The 18,218-nt window shown below is 51.5% G+C and overlaps 1 pseudogene; it reads right to left on the bottom strand.

Annotated features, from left to right (window-relative positions):
- Nucleotides 1–13,381: 13,381 nt before the first annotated feature.
- On the bottom strand, nucleotides 13,382–17,788 carry LOC121148485 (annotated as a pseudogene).
- Nucleotides 17,789–18,218: the final 430 nt, after the last annotated feature.

Here is an 18,218-nt window from a genome sequence, read left to right as displayed (position 1 = left end):
AACTGCATGCTAGCCCTTCCAGGCATGCCACTAGCATGCCCCCTCCCATAAGCCCACTGCACCATTGCCAGGTGATCTCAGCCAGCGCCTTATTTGCTCACAGCCACCCTTACCTGCTCCAAGACAGCTCTGTCTCTGTCCCCTGCACCACTTCTCTGCCCACCCTGTCATCCTACAGGTGGCTCCAGGGCTTGGTCATCTTTGCACAGCAACCAGCCCCACAGCAGGTACACCCAGCCAACCTGCTGATGCTGGATCCAGGCCCAGACTGTTAGACTGCACCCACCCCCTGCCTAAATCTCCAATGAGCCTGTAGCACACCCGCTAATTCCGTAGCTTTATGGCCAGGCCGGGGCGGCCACCTACTTCTTCAGTTAGCCTCTTGCCCACCAGCCACTGCCACGCTCAGTAGCCTGGGCTGGTCTCTGCCTCCGCTGCACCCACACTGCACCCGACACTATGACCTCTTGTCCAGGATGGAGCCAAGCTTCCTGGGCCAGAGTACATGGACCCCAGTCTTCATGCACTGCACGCTGCCTGTGTTCCAACACCAGACCCTCCTGACACAGAACCTACATTTCCCCGGGCACGCCTGCCTTGGTCAGTGACATGATGTCTGCATCAGGCTGCTCGCCTGCCTGCAGCTCCAGAGCCAGATCCACTTGCCCTGCACCCACCATGCATCTCCCACATCGCTACTGCACCTGCTGTTCCAGGGCCAAGTTGGAGACTGTGTTCTTCCAGTGGTAGATCCTGCTTCCATCTAACCCCTGACTCCCACCGGGTCAGGGACTAGAGTATTCCAGGAGTCCTGCTGTTTCCCTCCCTCCTCTCCCCTTCCTGGCTGCCCCTTCCCCTGAAAGTCAGTGCTATAATCTTAAAAAGTGGGTTGAGTTTCCCTGTGTGTAATGTCCTTTGATTTTGCTGCGTGGCCCCTGCCTTTGCTGCCTCTATACATGGCTGGATGTGGTGACTCATCACCACTTACTCTGGTGGTGCTTGCAAGATGGACTCCTGGTGCCAGTTCCTGTGTGACTTCATCCCACAGCCTGCTGTGACCCAGTGCAGGGTTTGACCTAGGGCCTCCTCAGGCCATGCTGGTGGGGCACCTGCACCTTTGTGGAGGTCACAGTACAGGCAACAAGGGACCCTCCACTGAAGGCATGGCAGATTGATTGATTGGAAAGGCATGGTAACAAGGGAGAGAGATCTTCCATCAGCTGGTTTTACTCCCTGGTTGACCAGGACAGTCACGGTTAGGCTAGGCTAAAGCTAGCAACCAGGTGTTTCATGCCGGTGTTCTACATGGGTGCAGGGACATTTCCCAGGAGCATTATCAGAGAGTTGGAATGGGAAGTGGAGCAGCCAGGACTCAAACCAGTGCTCTGATGTGGGATGGCAGTGTTGTAGGCATCAGCTTGAACCAGGGTAGCAGAATTCCAGCACAGTTTCTGAGAGGAGGGAAAATGAGTGATATTTTCTTCCTTATTTGTTTTTCTAATTTCTAAAATTGTTAGAATCACATGTCAGATCTTGATGATCTCAAAGGAAGTGGGGATTTATATTTATTGTTGTTTTTTTTTTAATGTTTTTCAATGTAATATAATATTTGAGAACTGCTGGAGTAAAATCTTCTGGTCTCTATCTGGGTGGGCAGATGGAGCTGAGCTCTCCCCCAGTGCATTCAGGGCACTCTCTGACTCTAACTCATAGTGGACCATTTCCTGTGTGCTTCCTCAAATCATTTTCATTTTCCTTCAAGATTACTGTTTAGGACCCAGCATGGTAGCTTAGTGGCTAAAGTATTTGCATGTGCCATAATTCCATGTGGGTGTTGGTTTATGTTTTGTCTGCTGGATTTCACAATAAGTTTCCTGCTTATGGCCTTGGGAAGCAGTCAAGGATGGCACAGAGCCTTGCAATGTTGAACCCCCATGGAGACCAGGAAGCAGTTTCTGGTTCCTAGCTTTGGATCAGCTCAGCTTTGGCCATTGCATCTGCTAGAGGAGTGAAATAGTGAGCAGAAAATTCTTTTCTCTCTCTCTGTCTCTTTCTTTCTGTATATCTCACTTGCCACTAAAAATTGGCTCTTGGCTTCAGATCAGCTCTGCTCCAGCCATTGTGGTCAATTGTGGAATGATCCATCGGAAAAAGATCATTTACTTTCCTCTTCAAGTGACCACAATGAAAAAGAAAAGCCAGGAACCTTTAATTCTACTCCCCTGTTGGTGCAGTGTCCCAAGGCTTTGGTTCCTCCTCTTCTGCTTTCCCAGACCATGAGCAGCAATCTGGAAGGGAAGTGGAGCAGCCAGGAAACAAACTGGCACTCCTATGGGATCCCAGCTCATGCGAGGTGAAGATATGGTCCCTGACCCACTGTGCTGGGCCCAAATTGTTTGCATTGAGTTTGTTTATTACAGGCTAAGATGGAACATGTGAGAGGCAGAACTCTCCAAAAACATTTGATTTTCAGAAAAGCATTTCTTTTAGTTTTAAATCATGAGTTACAGAGAGAGAGAAAGAGAGGGTGAGAGTCTTCCATCTAATGGTTCACTCCCCATTGAAATCAACACAGTGGCTAGAGCTGGGCTGGTCCTAAGCCAGGAGCACATAGCTTCTTCCAGGTCCCCTGCATGGGTGTAGGAACCCAAGTCTTGGGCCATGATGTGCTGCTTTCCCAAGTACCTTAGCAGGAGCTGGATCATCAGTGGAGCATCTCATAGAACGCTGGTGCTGCAGATGGTGCCTTACTCATTATGTCATGGTGCCGGCCACTGTGTATTCTTACTGAAATGAAATATTAGAGTAAGAATAATGTATAAAGATATTTGTTTAGAGATTAGGGGCAGAAAATGTTAACAGCATGGTGCCAGCTTTCCCAGGGTTCCTTTGGCTGCATCATCTCAATGCAATGAGAGCAGAGTGATAGTGTGTGTGTGTGTGTGTGTGTGTGTGTGTACTGTTCAAATGAAGAAACTAAGACACAGACCAACTGGCTTTTTCTGTCACACACCCTGATGGTAAATGATAGCATTTCTTGTTTCTTGACTGTGCAAACTCATTTCAAGGTATATTTAATGATTTGTGTTTCTCATAGTAGTGTAAGCTCCTGGTAGTGAGAATTGTTTTTAAGTTTTTTTTTTTAAAGGTTTTATTTTTTTTTATTGGAAATTCAGATATGCAGAGAGGAAAAGAGACCGAGAGCAAGATCTTCCGTCTGATGATTCACTCCCCAAGTGAGCGCAATGGCCGATGCTATGCTGATCCGAAGCGGGGAGCCTCTTCCGGGTCTCCCACCAGGGGTACATGGTCCCAAGTCTTTGGGCCGTCCTTGACTGCTTTCCCAGGCTACAAGCTGGGAGCTGGATGGGAAGTGGAGCTGCTCGGGTTAGAACCATGTCTATATGGGATCCCGGGCGCGTTCAAGGCGAGGACTTTAGCAGCTAGGCCATGCCGCCGGGCCCTGTTTTTAAGGTTTTAAAAGTTTTTCCCGGAAAGTTAGATTTAAAGAAATGAGGAGAGACAGAGATACAAATCTTCCATCTGCTAGTTCACTCTCCAAGTCACTGCAAAGGTCAGAGCTAAGCTGATCCGGAGCCAGGAGCCTTTTTCAAGTCTCCCACACATGTGCAGGGTGGCAAGACTTTGGGCCATCCTCAACTGCTTTCCCAGGCCATAAGCATGGAGCTAGGTGAGAGGTGGGGCAGCCAAAACATAAACCATCACCCCTATGGGAAATCGGTGCATGCAGGACAAGTACTTGTGCCTCTAGGCTCCCGCACTGGGCCCAATAGTGAGAATTTTTATTAAATTAGTCTTCCAACACTTAAGTGTTTGTGAAATACTAGTGAGTGCCCACCATTCTGAAATTCAGATACAGGGGAGTGGGATAAAAGTTGGCTATACCTGAGGTTTTCATTTTTGTGCATTTTGTAACAGTGCCTGTAATGTAGAGGAGATGCCATTTCTGTATGTGGAATGAAGGAATGAACTCTATTTATTCTAGGGTCTTTTACTCATTGTTTCTGTGGAGAAATATGGGCATGAAACTGTTAACTAGAAACAAGCAAACAGGCCCGGCATGATAGTGTAGTGCTTAAAGTCCTCGTGTTGCATGCTCGGGATCCCATATGGTCGCCAATTCTATCCTGGCGGCCCTGCTTCCCATCCAGCTCTCTGTTTGTGGCCTGGGAAAGCAGTTGAGGACAGCCCAAAGTCTTGGGACCCTGCACTCACATGGGTGACCTGGAAGAGCTCCTGGCTCCTGGCTTCGGATTGGCTCAGCTACAGCCGCTGCTGTCCATTGGGGAGTGAACCGTCTGTTGGAAGATCTTCCTCTCTGTCTCTCCTCCTCTCTATATATCCACCTTTCAATCAAAATAAGTAAATCTTAAAAACAGAAACAAGCAAACAAAAACAAAACAGGAAATGCAGGAACAACACTGGGATTTCAAAAGCCTGTCTTTCTAAGTGGCTGCAGGCCACATGGTAGAGCCCAGTTGGATAAGTTCTTAAACAGTACAAGTAATCCCTAAGACTTTGGCCCTTGGAATATATCTACTTTGCTTAGCTCATGGTCAACAAAATAACATAGATCAATACTTCAACATTGTTTATGAAGAAGATAATCATGAGTTCATTTTGAATTTTATAAAAAAGATTTAGTTTATTTTGTATTGCAAAGTTCCATATACAGAGAGAGGAGAGACAGAGAGAAATACCTTCCATCCAAAGATTCACTCGGCAAGTGACCACAATGGCTGGTGCTGTGCCGCCCCGAAACCAGGAGTTCAGATCCTCTTCTGGGTCTCCCATGTGGTTGCAGGGTCCCAAGGCTTGGGCCGTCCTCAGCCTGTTTCCCAGGCCACAAGCAGGGAGCTGCATGGGTAGTGGGGCTGACAATTTAGAAGCAGCACCCAAATGGGATCCCGGCATGTTCCAGGCAAGGACTTTAGCCACTAGGCCATGGCACCGGGCCACATTTTGCATTTTAATGCAGGCACATGAGGCAGTGTTTGGAAATTTATGTAAAAGGACATCATGAAAAACTGCATCCATTTCCATTTTTTTATAAAGGCCTTTGTTTAAAATTTGAGTTTGTAAAAGATTTACTTATTTTTGTTGCAAAGTCAGAAATACAGAGAGGAGTAGACACAGAGGGGAAGATCTTCCATCCAATGATTCATGCCCCAAGCAATTGCAACGGCCAGGGCTGAGCCGATCCGAAGCCAGGAGCCAGAGCTTCTTCTGGGTCCCCCCATGGGTGCAGGATCCTAGGCTTTGGACTGTCCTCCTTTACCACCAAGATTAGAACCAGCACCCGTATGGGATCACGGCATGTTCAAGGCCCAGAATTCTGCTGCTAGGCCGCTGTGCTGGGTCCTGAAATTTTAAATTTATTTTTGTATTTGGAATAACAGAGGGAAGGATAAGGAAAGGGGTCTTCCATGTGCTATTTCACTCCCCAAACCAAATAGCTTCAATGGCTGAAATGTCCAGAACTTGAACCAGTGCTCCTATGGGAAGTGGGTGCCACAGGCAGCCAGCAGCTCTATGTGGTGTGCACAGCGCCTGTCCCTGGAAGCACACATAAATAATAGGAAGACAAGGGACTTGCACTATTTGCATTGTCTCATTAACCCTGCTCATAATCACATTACGTATTTGATGGTATCCCTAATTGCAATTAAAACAATGGAATTGCTTAATAAATTAGACAATTTACTTAACTTGTATATTATTAGAGTGGGAATTAAACTTCAGAGTACCTTTCTGTAATCTTTGTCCCTCTCTTTGTCTACTTTTTCTCTGAAGCCTCATTTATTCTGCACATGCAGAAGTTTAAAATAATTGGGTTTATGAAAACAAACATGCGAAGTCCTCTCTGGCTTCTTAGAGAAACCCTGTAGCAGCAGTGGCCCTGTTAAGTAGTTGTCTCCTGTCTCCTCCTCAACCAGTTTAAGGAGTTTGGTTTGCTTGTATTTTGTTAAATCCAGGCCTTAGAGTGTGCAGCTGAGAAGTTCTTTGATTGCAGCTGTCTTCACTGAGGGAGTGGAGCCTGATGCCTGCCTAGAGTGCAGTGTGTTATAACATCAGATACTTTGCTCACTAAGTGATTTGCCACAGTCTGAGATTCTCTCCCATACAATTAGCTCTTTCTTGCTGTTGTTTATGATGGTGACCGGATGGCGCTGCAAACTTGCAGTCAGCCTGAAGGAATTGTTTTAGAGGAGCACACCAACTGTGGTGGTGAGGCTGGTGGAGCATTAGTAAAGATTCAGGTTATATAGAAGCTTTTGCTTTAGAACTTCCCTGAAAGACTCCAGTAATGGTGGATAGTGATGTGCACATCTGCCACAAGGGACAAACATATGTAACTGTTCTCCCATTGCATTGTTTAAAAAGTATTTTATCTTTTATTGCAAAGTAAGATATACATAGAGGAGGAGAGACAGAGAAGATCTTCCATGCGATGATTCACTTTCCAAGTGAATATAACTGCTGATGCTTTGCCTATCCATAGTGGGGGCCAGGAACTCTTCTGGGTCTCCCACGTGGTCCAGTGTCCCAAGGCTTTGAGCCATCCTCCACTGCTTTATGAGGCCACAAGCAGGGAGTTGACTGGGAAGTGAAGCTGTGGGGATTAGAACCGGTGCCCATGTGGAATACTTAAGCATTCAAGATGAGGACTTTAGTTTTTCAGTCAGCTCGCTGGGTCCTCTGCCGTTGCATTTTGAGCTCTTTGGTTCAAAGTCTTTTCTTATCTGACAGACTCTCTACTAAATATACATATGTATGTAAAGAGAGGTTGAGAGGGAATGTTTTATGTTATTGATGAATACCAGTGGCATTGTAAGTTTTGTTTTGTTTTCATTGAAAAGTCAAATATACAGAAAGAAGAAGAAAGATGGATATTCTCAATCCACTGGTTCACTCCCCAAGTGACAGTCACAGCTCTAGCCTAGCCTATCTGGAGCCAGGAGCCTCTTCCAGGTCTCCCATATGGGTGCAGAATTAGAAGGCTTTTGCCCAACCATTACTGCTTTCTCGGGCCACAAGCAGAAAGCTGGGGGGCAAGTAGAGCTACTGGCACACAAACTGGCACCCATATTGGATCCCAGGCATGCCAGGCTAGGATTGAGCCACTAGGCTGTTGTGCTGGATCCAAGCTGGTGTCTTTGATTCAGGGTCTTTACCGTCAATCAGTTTGATGTTGTTTATTTCACCATTAAGATTCCCCGGAATCTTAACATATCATTTGATCTCTTCCTTAACTGACTATGGCTTTTTGCAACCACTCTCTTTGTTGATGATGTTAATGGCCTCACTGCTTTGCTGTAATACCCCTGAGTTTTTGAAACAGTTGATAAGGCAGCTGATGGAAGATCTCTCTCCCTCTGTTACCATGCCTTTCCAATCAATCAATCTGCCATGCCTTCAGTGGAGGGTCCCTTGTCCCTGTGCTGTGACCTCCACAAAGGTGCAGGTGGCCACCAGCCTGGCCTGAGACAGGCAGAGAGGAGTGTGCAGCTGGTCCTGGGTCAAATCCTGCACTGGGTCACAGCAGGCTGTGGGATGAAGTCTTGCAGAAATGGAAGCAGAAGTTCATCTTGCAAGCGCACCAATAGCCTAAATGTGATGAATCTCCACATCCATCTACAGCAAAAGAACAGAGGAAACTACCCACGGGGAAGCTGGACCCCCCTCTTGAGACCATAGCCCAGATAGCACGTGGGTGGAGAATGGGAGCGTAGGAAAGGATGGAGGGAAACACCTTGTTCCCTGGAAGATTGTAGCCCCTGATTTCAGTTTGGGTGGCTGGAAGCAGGATCTACCCCTGGAAGAAACCAGTCCACAATTTGGCCCTAGAGTAGCAGGTGTGTACATGGGAGATGCATGGTGGATGCAGGGCAAAGCTGACTCTGGAGTGCCAGGCACGTGAGTGGTTTGAAGCAGATACCATGTCACTGTGCAAGTCAGCCTGGTCCTGGTGTACCAGGCAGGGCAGTGGGCAGGTTAGACATGTGGGGACCGCAGCTGTGCCCCTCCTCGCAGGTCCTGGAGCAGATGTAGTGTGTGTTGGAGGCTTGTGGAGCACCCTCAGAATAAATCTGGTCCAAGAGCAGTGGACTGGATACCAGCTAAGTTGGCCTGGCCCTGGAGTAGCTTGCAGGCCTGCTGGAAAATAGGGTCGAATGGTATGAGAGATTTACAAATGCTAATGAGTAGCTAGCCTGGCCCTGGAATTGGCAGCTGGTGGTCAAGGACAGAGGAGACACTGCCCAAACTGCCTTGGCTCTCTAACAGCAGCTGTGGCCACAGATTGGATAGGCTAGATTCCCGTGGTGGCCAACACGGCCAGCCTGTCCTTGTAGAAATGGGCAGGGTGGGAGTGCTAGATGTGCAACTGGCACAGGGGAAGCAGCAGGTGGGCCAATGTTGGGTCAGTTGGGGGTGCCGAGTGATTGGATGACTGTTCCTGTGCCTGGGGCAGCTGCCATGAGGCAAGTCAGGCTGGCTAGACAAGCTGGGGGAGCGGGTTTGAGGCCTTGGTGGGGCAGCAAATGGTGTTGAGTGCTGTGGCAGTGGCGGTGGGGTGGGGATAACACTAGCTGAGCACACCTGGACTTGGAGAGGCTGGCAGGTGAGCTTGAGCCTGGGGTTGCCATCTAAGTCATTCTGGTTTTGTGACAGCAAGCAGGCCAGCAGGGCAGTTGTGCTGGGTGTGTGGGGATGCTGGAAGGGCATGTGATCCTGAAGCAAGTGGTGAAGGGTGAGTTGGCCAGGGACATGGGGGTGTTGGCCTCACCCTGGAGCAGACTCATGGGAGGTTGGTGCTAGAGGCATTGGCAGGAGTGCAGGAGGCACGTGGGAGCAGGGCAAGCAGGCCTGTAGTTTCAGAAAGAGTGCAGTGCCTTTGGGATGGAGTGCATGTACACTGGCCCAAATGGCCTGTCCTGGCCTTGGAAGAGTGGGCATGTTGTCAGGCCAGACAATCAGAAGCACAGGGTACCAAGGGTGTCAGCAGGTTAGCAGTCCCAGTCCGGAAGTGGCTGGTTGGTCAGCAGCTATTGGAGGGAGCAGGTTGCTGGCTGAGTCAGCCTGGTCTTGAGCTGCTGACTGGGCAGATGGACAGGCATGCTACAGGCATTTGTGGGGTTGATGGGATGGTGGCAGAGCCTTCCTTACCCTGGGGCATTTGACAAGTTGGCTGTGAACATAGAAAGTGACATCAGGGCCCATCTGATCTGGCAGTGACAAGGCTTGTCAGAACAATGGTCAGAGTAGTCATGAGATCTGTCCCTGGAGTGGCAGGCAGAGCCACCAGAAGTTGCCTGAGGGAGCAATGACAGCCAGGATAGATGCACAGGTTTTTCCTGCCCAGAAGAGCTGTGCCTGCTGCAGCAACCAAGGTGGGAATTCTAGAGGCACTGTGTGTCCAGGGAGAGTGAGCCTAGCCATGAGGAGCAAGATGGAGGGCAGGGGTGGCACGGTCACGCAAAGAGCCAGCCTAGACATGATGCAGCAAACAGGGCAGCAGGGGCAAGTATTTTGTGTGCGTGGGTGATCCCCAGAGCTAGCCTAGGCCTCAAGCAGTGAGCAGGGCTGGAGGTGCATCTGTGTAAGAGGCTTGTGGATGCTCTTACACCTGGCCTGGTCCTATAGCCACCTTCAGGTAGGCTGGGGGACACGGTGGGCACCATCTGAGATGGCGTGGTCCCTAAGTGACAAGCAGGCATGCTTAGTGAAAGGAGAGACTGGCCTAGCCTGCCTGGCCCTGGAACAAGCAGAGGGTGGTTGTGGACATTAACGCTCTGGAGTAGTGTGTGAGGGTTCAGACTGGATCTCCTGGTCCCTGGTAAAATTATCCTTTAAAATGTGAGAACAGGGTCTCTCCCTATTTCCATGTCCCTCCTGTTCCCTTCCTCTGGGGAGGGAACACAGGGATACAATCAGAATATTAATCATCCCTTACAGCTGTTGCCATATCAAATGCAGTGAGATGTGGCTCACACTAACCTCGTCTCTGGGTCACTGTCACAGGGACTGCGCTTCAGCTTTCAGCTTATCTCCAGCATGGTGTGGTGGCGTGCAAGCTAGACCACACCAGATAAGTCTAGGGTGTATTAAGGATTCTTCATTATCCAAGTTTGGTGATAACAGGACACAGTAGAAATTAAAAAATGCCAAGTCCATGTGATACTCCAGTCTGAATGGAAACCCTGAGAGGCAGAATTGGTCATCACCCTGAAATCTGTCTGTTAATTTGAAGACCTATGTCCCTGCTTCCCCAGCAATATACGTTATCCTAAGAGACATAGAGCAAAGGGCCTGGACAGACTTATAAGGCTGCAGACATTCACATTTCCTTGCCTTCTCTGCCTACATTGCAGTACTGCTAGGCCTCATCTCTCCTGGAAATCTGGAAAGTACACAAATTAGAAATACAAAGTTTCTTAGAATTAACATCGTTAGTGTCCCACCCAAACTGTGAACAGAGGGTGAGAAATAAAGACATACAGGGCCATGCTTAGGGGCTACTTGTCCTCAGAATCTGCTGGAATCCAGAGAGCAATCAGGTCCTGGAGTGCCAGAGTGATGGAAGCACGTGACCAAGAAAGTGAGCCCATCCCTATCATGGGGTTCATTGGAGTTGTGAGGGGAGTGGTTACACAGCAATGCAATACCTCCCCCTCTCAGGTTCCGGGTGATGATGGGTGAGTGTCACAGGTGGGCAGAAGGGAAAGCCTAGATGGTGTAGGGACTGTGTCTTCCAAGCTGACAACCCTGAACTAGCTGCCTATCCTACAATATTGAGAGAAGGAAGCCACAAGTCTCACCCTCTGTTTCTCTGGGTGAGGTGATAGACATTACTGCCCATTGTGAATAAGTTTCTTTCTCTCTGCACTTGGGTGATTCATGTGAACTCCTCCCTGAGATGGTGCATAAAAGGCACCATTTCCAGTATTTTCTTGTGTGTTTCCTCCTTTGGAGCCCCATGCTGCCTCTAGGACAGCACCATTTTCTTTCTTCTTATTAAATAAATCGTGCTTTGCAAGCTAGAATTGTTTGCATGAAAATTGTTTCATGTGAGAGAAAAAAAGAGGTTTATATATATATATTTTTTTTTAAAGATTTATTTTATTGGAAAGTCAGATATACAGAGAGAATGAGAGTTAGAGAGGAAGATCTTCCATCCGATGATTCACTCCCCAAGTGAGTGTAATGACCAATGCTATTCCGATCTAAAGCCAGGATCCAGGAACTTTTTCCAGGTCTCCCACACGGGTGCAGGATCCCAAGGCTTTGGGCTGTCCTTGTCTGTTTCCTAGCCCACAAGCAGGAAGCTGGATGGGAAGTGGAGCTGCCGGGATTAGAACCGGCGCCCATATGGGATCCCGGCCCGTTCAAGGCGAGGTCTTTAGCCGCTAGACCATGCTTCCGCCGCTCCTCCCCCCCCAAAAAAGAGCTTTTTACTGCAGTGTTTTGGTTTGAATTTCCTTGCAACTCTAGCCCACCTTGCTGTGGACAGCAGAAAGTCCACAAGATCAGACAGGCTAGAGGTTAGTGTTGGGGCTGCCCTTCTGGCCTGGCCCTGGAGGAGCTTGCAGAAGGCATACGGATGTGGGACATGCCACTGGAGGGTCAACTAGCTTCAGATAAGTTGACAGGGTGGACATGTTGTGAGCAGGGGACTCAAGGCATGCAGGCTGGGGCTGGTAGAGGCAGCATGGCTGGCAGAAGGGACCCAGCACTGAGGGGACAGATCACTGGCTGAAACCTGACTGGCTCTCAGCAGCGGATGGTGGACAGTGTGAAAGTGCTTGGGCTTGAAGCGCAATGACACTGGCTCACTAAGCCTGGCCCTGGATGGGCAATTTGGGAATCAGAGGGAGCATGTTAAAGGCACAGCCTTCCCCCAGCACAATTAGGCTCTGAAGTGGATGACTACAGTGCTATGGCAGCAGGGACACTGGCCAGGATGACTTGGCTATGAAGTAGATGGTGGGAGGACAGCGGTTGTAGAGTGTAACAGCTTGTCTGGCCTGGCCCTGGAAAACGCGGCCAGTGGGTGCGTTTTTTCCTTGGCTTGTTGTCATAAGTCCTTGTCCCTGGAGCACTCTGTGCATGCCTGGCATGCATGTGAGTACCAGCTAAGCCCTCTTGGCCCAGGAGTGTACCGCAGGCCCAGAAGTGTACAGTGGGCCAGATGGAGTCACTGTTCAAGCACAATTGGCCCTGGAGAACCTGGCAGGCAGGTTGCAGATGATGGGTTCCGTCCCCAGTCTGGTTTTGCTGTGGCAATCAGGGCAGCATGGCCCTGGAAGAGAATGGATCGGAGAGGCCCAGGGGCTAACAGGGCGCTGTCTGAATTAGCATCTGGCAAGGTGGGAGGACTGGTGGTTCATGGCATGCTGTCTGATAGGCCCAGGCCCAGAGGAAGGATGCAGGGTGTGTGACGCTGGCTGAACCTGGTTAACCCTGTAACAAACAGTGAGTGGGGCTGCATGGCCTGCTGGCTAGGGGTGCTATGCAGGATGCACTGGCTTTGCCGGTTTGGAAGAAGTGGCCCTAGAGCGGATGGTGTGAGTGCTGGGACCCATGAAGCAACCTCTCAATACGCCTAGCCTTAGAACCTCAGGAGGGGGCTGTGGAGGAAGAAGGCAAAGAAGGGCGTGAGATACCAGCTGAGTCCACCTGAACCTGGAGTGGCTTGCAGGCAAGCTGGGAACAAGGGGTTAGGCGGTGTGTTCCTAGTGAAGTGGACAGCACGCAGGCTGAGGTTGCGGGGGATGCCGGTTGAATCAGCAGGTCCTTTCAGCAGCGATGTATGAGCTGCCTGTGCAGGGCAATCTCCTGGTGTGGCAGGTGGGTGAGCAGCCTGCTAGGGGCACTGGGAAGCTGGCAGAGCCTACCTGGTTCTGCTGCAGCAAGCAGAGTAGCCTGCCGTGTGTGTGTGTGTGTGTGTGTGTCTGTGTGTCTGTGTATGGTGGGTGGGGGTGGATTGCAGGCAGAGTGTGCCTGACTCTGGAGCAGCGGGCATAGTGGGAGGGTTAGAGGCGGGGGATTATCGACTTAGTCCTTGAAGCTCTGGAGCACCAGGCAAGTGGGTTATCGAAGCGTGGGCCCCATCTATACTGGGCTGAACCTTGAGTGCCATCCTGATGGGCACTAGAAGTACTGGGTGAACAGGAACCACTAACTGATTCTCTCTGCCTTCAAGACACCTATGGAGTAGAGGACCAGGTGGACTGCAGGTTATGGGTCTCCCTCCAAGTAGCCTGTACAGGTCTGGCCCTGGCCACCTGACACTAGATCTGCGGGGTACGTAGCCAAGACTGCTGGGGCCTGGAGCTCAAGGCATGTCCACGGGGTGCTCCTATTCTGTAGGGAGGTTGACTGTGGCCAAGCCCACCTGGCCCTAGAGCAGCATGAGGGGTGTCAGGGTAGGCCGAGAAGCGGTGCTTGGGATACTGGCAGAGCCGTTGTGGTCCAAGACTGGGGCAGCAGTGGTGGTGAGCCTTTGGGGCAGTGGCCGAAACCACCTGGCAATGGTGCAGATGGCTTGCGGGAAGGGGCATACTAGAGGCTTACAGGGCTCCAGCATAGCCCAGCTGGCCCTGGAAGGGCTGGCATGTGGGTTAGGGTCGTTGGGGACACAGGCACAACCTCACGAGACTGGAGTGGCACACAGGACACGCGGCCAAGAGGTGCAGGGCCTGGAAGCTGAGCAGGCCTGCACATATAGTTTTTTTCATTAACACCGGTGTGGTCCAGGAAAAGTCAGCCAGCAGGACAGTGGCACTGGCAGTGACAGCCATGTTCCAAAAAAAGGACAGAGGCTGCTCTGAGGCTGTTTGACTGCAGCTTATAATTACCTTGACAGTGTAACTGATTATAAGCGTCCTAATAAAGAGTGAGGTTTTTGTCTGGGGCATGTTCCCTTAAAAAAAACAAAAACAAAAAGAAGAACCAGGTTCATATAGGAAGGATCCTGGCACATGAAAGGTAAAGAATTTTGTCACTAGGCTACCGCGCCAGGTCTCACTACTTGCCTCTTAAACATTGTTTTGAAAATGCAACGAAAAAACTTAAACAGAGAAAGGAAATTATATGCATAGTTGTGACCTTTTACACGGCAGAACTGTCAATGTACACCAATGACTCACTTATGCAAAACCGAACTTAAACTGATGAGAGAATCACGCGATATTTCTGGGTAGAAGATCAACACAATCAAGCTGGTATTCTAATAAGAAACAGATAAGAAACAGTATGAAAACAAAACAAACAAAAAAAAACGAAAAAGAGAAATGAAATCTAAAACATTAATTTACACTACATTTTCAAATATCTTCCTGCTCTGTATTTTAAGGTGTCAAATGAACTAACAGCCAAAAGCGAATATAAAGAAGAAAATTCTCAGAATCAACTGAATATTCAATGAAGAGTAACTCTAGATTCTTGTCCTACATTTCTGTTTTCCAGACTTGAATGGGATCCTGAAGGAGAGGCCAGGAGGTGGACTGATGTGAGAGGCGACAGCGGCCCCTGCTGTTGGAAGGCTCAAGCTGCAAGAGAGGAGGCCACTTCCTGCCTGAGGTGAAGCCCCGCCCCTCACTCCCCCTCCCTCCAGAATCCTACCTCACTGCCCCTCTGCCCTTTGTGATTCTGATTGGCTGCGCATTGTGACGTGCTCAGGTGTGTGGGAGTGGTCCAATCAGGCGCGCCCAGGAAGCCCTGTGGCAGCAGGCAGGAGGTTGTTGTGGGCGCCGCCATAGGCGCGTTGCTGGTTGTGCTGGTGGAGAGGCGCAGGTGGCTGAGCCAGTGCTGCCCTGTGAGCTCCCTCCCCGCAGGAGCCTGTGCAGGACACCCGACTGGTGAGAAGCTGGGAAGGGTGAGTGTGTGAGAGCATCTCCTGAGGCCGCGGGGCGGGCGGGGGCCAGGAGGGGGACCTTGGGGTCCTCACTCTGCAGCACTGACCTTGAACACTAGGACTCACAGTGGAACCCATTGTGCAGTGAGGAGGGGGGAGTGCCCAGGGACAGTTTGACCTTCATGTTGGGCAGGGTTTGCTCTCTCTCTCTCTCTCTCTCTTTTTTATATCAATTTGTATTTTAATTGGCCTGATTTTCCTGAGTTGAGAAGCCCCGTCTCAGGTCCCCAGCTCAGTCCTCAGTGAAGCTCCTCCTAAGGGTCTGGGGCAGTTTTCTTGTTGCTCACACCAGACCAGCACAGACTCCAGCAGTTAGAACAAACAGCCTTGTTTTCCTCAGAGTTTTGCTGCAAGGTTGAGGGGCAGCATGTGGTGCTGGCGTTGTGCTTGGCAGAGGCCTGGGGTGGCACAGCGACTTTGTAGACAATCTATTTGAAAAAATCCTTTGTCAATTTAAGTCTTGGTCTCTTTGATCTTCCATTGTCAAAGGTGACTAAATCCTGGTACTGTCTGATAATTGATGTTTGTGATTTCTTAAATTGAATTTTTAGAAGTGATATGGTATGGTAAATAGATCTTAAAAATGTCTTTATTTCTTTTCTTGCTTTTTTTTATGTTCAAATGAGAGTTCAAGTAAGAGAAAGGGCCAGGTGCCTTGGCCTAGTAGTTAAAGTCCTCTCCTTGAGTGCCCTGGGATCCCATATGTGCGCCGCTTCTAATCCCGGCAGCTCTGCTTCCCATCCAGCCTTGTGCTTGTGGCCGGGGAAAGCTGGAGGGTGGGTAGGCGTTGAGCCTGTGCAGGGGTGCGGGGAGACGGAAGGTGCTAGTGTATGTGGCTGGCCCGGCACCTGCTGCAGGTTCAGGATGCTGTTGATGGCACTTTGCAAGTGCTCCATGAGAGTGTCGTTCTGTGGACTGTGGCTTGAGAAGCTGGCCTGGTCCATGTCTGCGGACTGGGGCTTGCGCCACTTGGCGGGTGGCATTGTGGGGGCCTCCCAGCCGGCATGGGCGGCTGCGTGGCTGGGCTCAGGCAGCGTGGCGGTGGCCTTAAGTAGCTGCTGGTACATTTCGTCCTCCACGGCCGCCACTTGTGGCCTCGTCCACCTTGGCGGGCAGGGGCGTGGCACTGGTGGCCACATGCTCTGGGTAGCTCTTGCAGAGCAGCAGGCACGGCCAGGGTGGCGTAGGCCTGCAGCCTTGTGAGTGCCGGGTGGCGCCGGCGGTGGCGTGTGGTCCACCCGCCGTTCATCTGGGTGGCCGGGGTTGATGGTGGCGGGGGTGGACGCTGCAGGGGCTCCGCATTCTGGGGCGCAGGGGACGGCTGGTGCCCAGGGTCCAGCGCCTTGTTGTGCACCACCTTGCTGAGCCTGGTCTCCTGTTTGATCTTGAGCTTGAGACTGATGTGGCTTCGCACCTCGTAGGTCTTGATTGGCGGGCCGTTGCGGGAAGGCGTGGGGCTGTCCTCATTGGAGTCCAGGAAAGAGGCAGCGGGCCATGAGGAGGAAGACAGGGAGGAGGACGCATCAGCCCAGGTCATGGAAGGCGATCCACCAACCCTGCAATGCCGGAACACAAGCTTGGTGGGCAGGTGCGACGGCCTGGGTGCGTTTCAATAATTGGGTGGAGACTGTCTCAAATTCCTTGTCCACCTTGTAGTCGCTGGGGGAGGGGAGGGCGCCCTGGTACACGTGGTAGGGCAGCAGGCCCTGCAGGGCAACCTGCAGGTAGGGGAAGGTGGTCTTGCAGTCGGGGTGCAGCACAGACCCTTGGTATTTGTGCAAATGCTCCAGGAGACAGGCCTCCTTGCTGGGTTGCAGTGCAGGGGCCTTCTTCAGCTATAGTTAAGATACAGGGTCCTTGGTCACACTTAGGGCTGGGAGGCTGCCAGCAAACGGGGAGATGTACCTGCGCCTGCTGGAGGTCCAGGGTCAGCAGCGTGCTGGCTGCAGGGGGTGCTGGTGGGGTGGGCTGCATGGTGAGCACGGGGGTGGCCTCCTGGTGGTAGTGGTGGAGGAGGCAGCCGCCGCAGCAGCGGGAAGAGCTGCTGGCTGTACCAGCCCATGGGGGCGTTGAGCATGGCCAAGGCGCTAGGAGGCAGGGTGATGCCCTGCAGGACTGTGGTGGTGGTTGTGTGGGCCCGGAGCTGTAGGCTGGCTCTGTGTGGGCAGGCTGCCCGCCGCCAGTGACATGGGCATCTGGAAGAACGTGGGCTGGCCCACCCGGATGGGTGCAGCAGAGAGGATGTGTGTGGCAGTGCTGTGTGCAGCCGAGGGCGGGGCCAGCACAGGGCCCAGGCTCAAAGGGGTTGCCAAGTTCTGGTTTGTGAGGATGGGGTTGGCGATGAGCTGTCCGTGTGTGTGAGGGGCCGCAGCAGCCTGGATCTGGCCACCCACATTGGCTGGCAGGGAGGAGAGTGGTTGCGGGAGCTGGACGTTGGGGACGCTGGGCAGCAGGAACTGGTTCTGGCCAGGCAGCTTGTGCTAGGTTGGGATGACGATACTGCTGCCCTGGTTCAGCAGGTGCACGTTCACGGGCTTGCTCAGGATGCCTGATGGCCTCTGTGGCACCGCCCCAGTTGTGGTGGCTGGTGGCTACCTGAAGACGCTGGTCTGCAGGGTGGGCAGGTGCAGGGAAGCCTGACAACACCACGTTCTGGCCAGCCTTGCCAGCTGCCATGGAGGTCAGGTTCTGTGGTGCCTTGGGCTGTGGTGGGAGGGAGCCCAGCTCGCCCTGGATGGTGAGTGTGGCACCGACAGGTGCCAAGGGTTTAGGCGTTGGTTGGTACAGCTTGGGGTACACCACCCTTGCTGGCTTGTGCTGGATGGGCGTGGGCATATGGCGTAGGATCATGTTGGATCTTCCGTCAAATGATTCACTCCCCTAGTGACCGCAATGGCCAGTACTGTGCCAATCTGATGCTGGGAGCCAGGAGCTCTCCCGGGCCTCCTAGTTGGGTGCAGGGTCCCAAAGCTTTGGGCCATCCTTGACTTCTTTCCCAGGCTACAAGCAAGGAGCTGGATGGAAAGTGGGCTGCCTGGATGAGAACCGGCTACCATATGGGATCCCAGAGCGCTCAGCTAGGCCATGCCAGCTAGGCCATGGCGCCGGGCCCAATCTCACCATTCTAAGCACAATGAATTCACTGCAGAATCCACTGACTGACATAGCCCATCTTAGAGTCTCCATTTGCCCAGTTTTTCACTGCCAACATATGGCTGGGGTAGTTGATTGATGCGTTCTGTCCTCTGTTGTGGTGCCAGGTATCCTCTGCAGGTTCCCA

This window comes from Ochotona curzoniae, unplaced genomic scaffold (genome assembly GCF_017591425.1).
Source record: "Ochotona curzoniae isolate NIBS_2020 unplaced genomic scaffold, NIBS_Ocur_1.0 contig_151, whole genome shotgun sequence".
In the NCBI taxonomy this organism is placed as follows: Eukaryota; Metazoa; Chordata; class Mammalia; order Lagomorpha; family Ochotonidae; genus Ochotona; species Ochotona curzoniae.
This window is presented reverse-complemented; position numbering and strand designations above follow the sequence as displayed.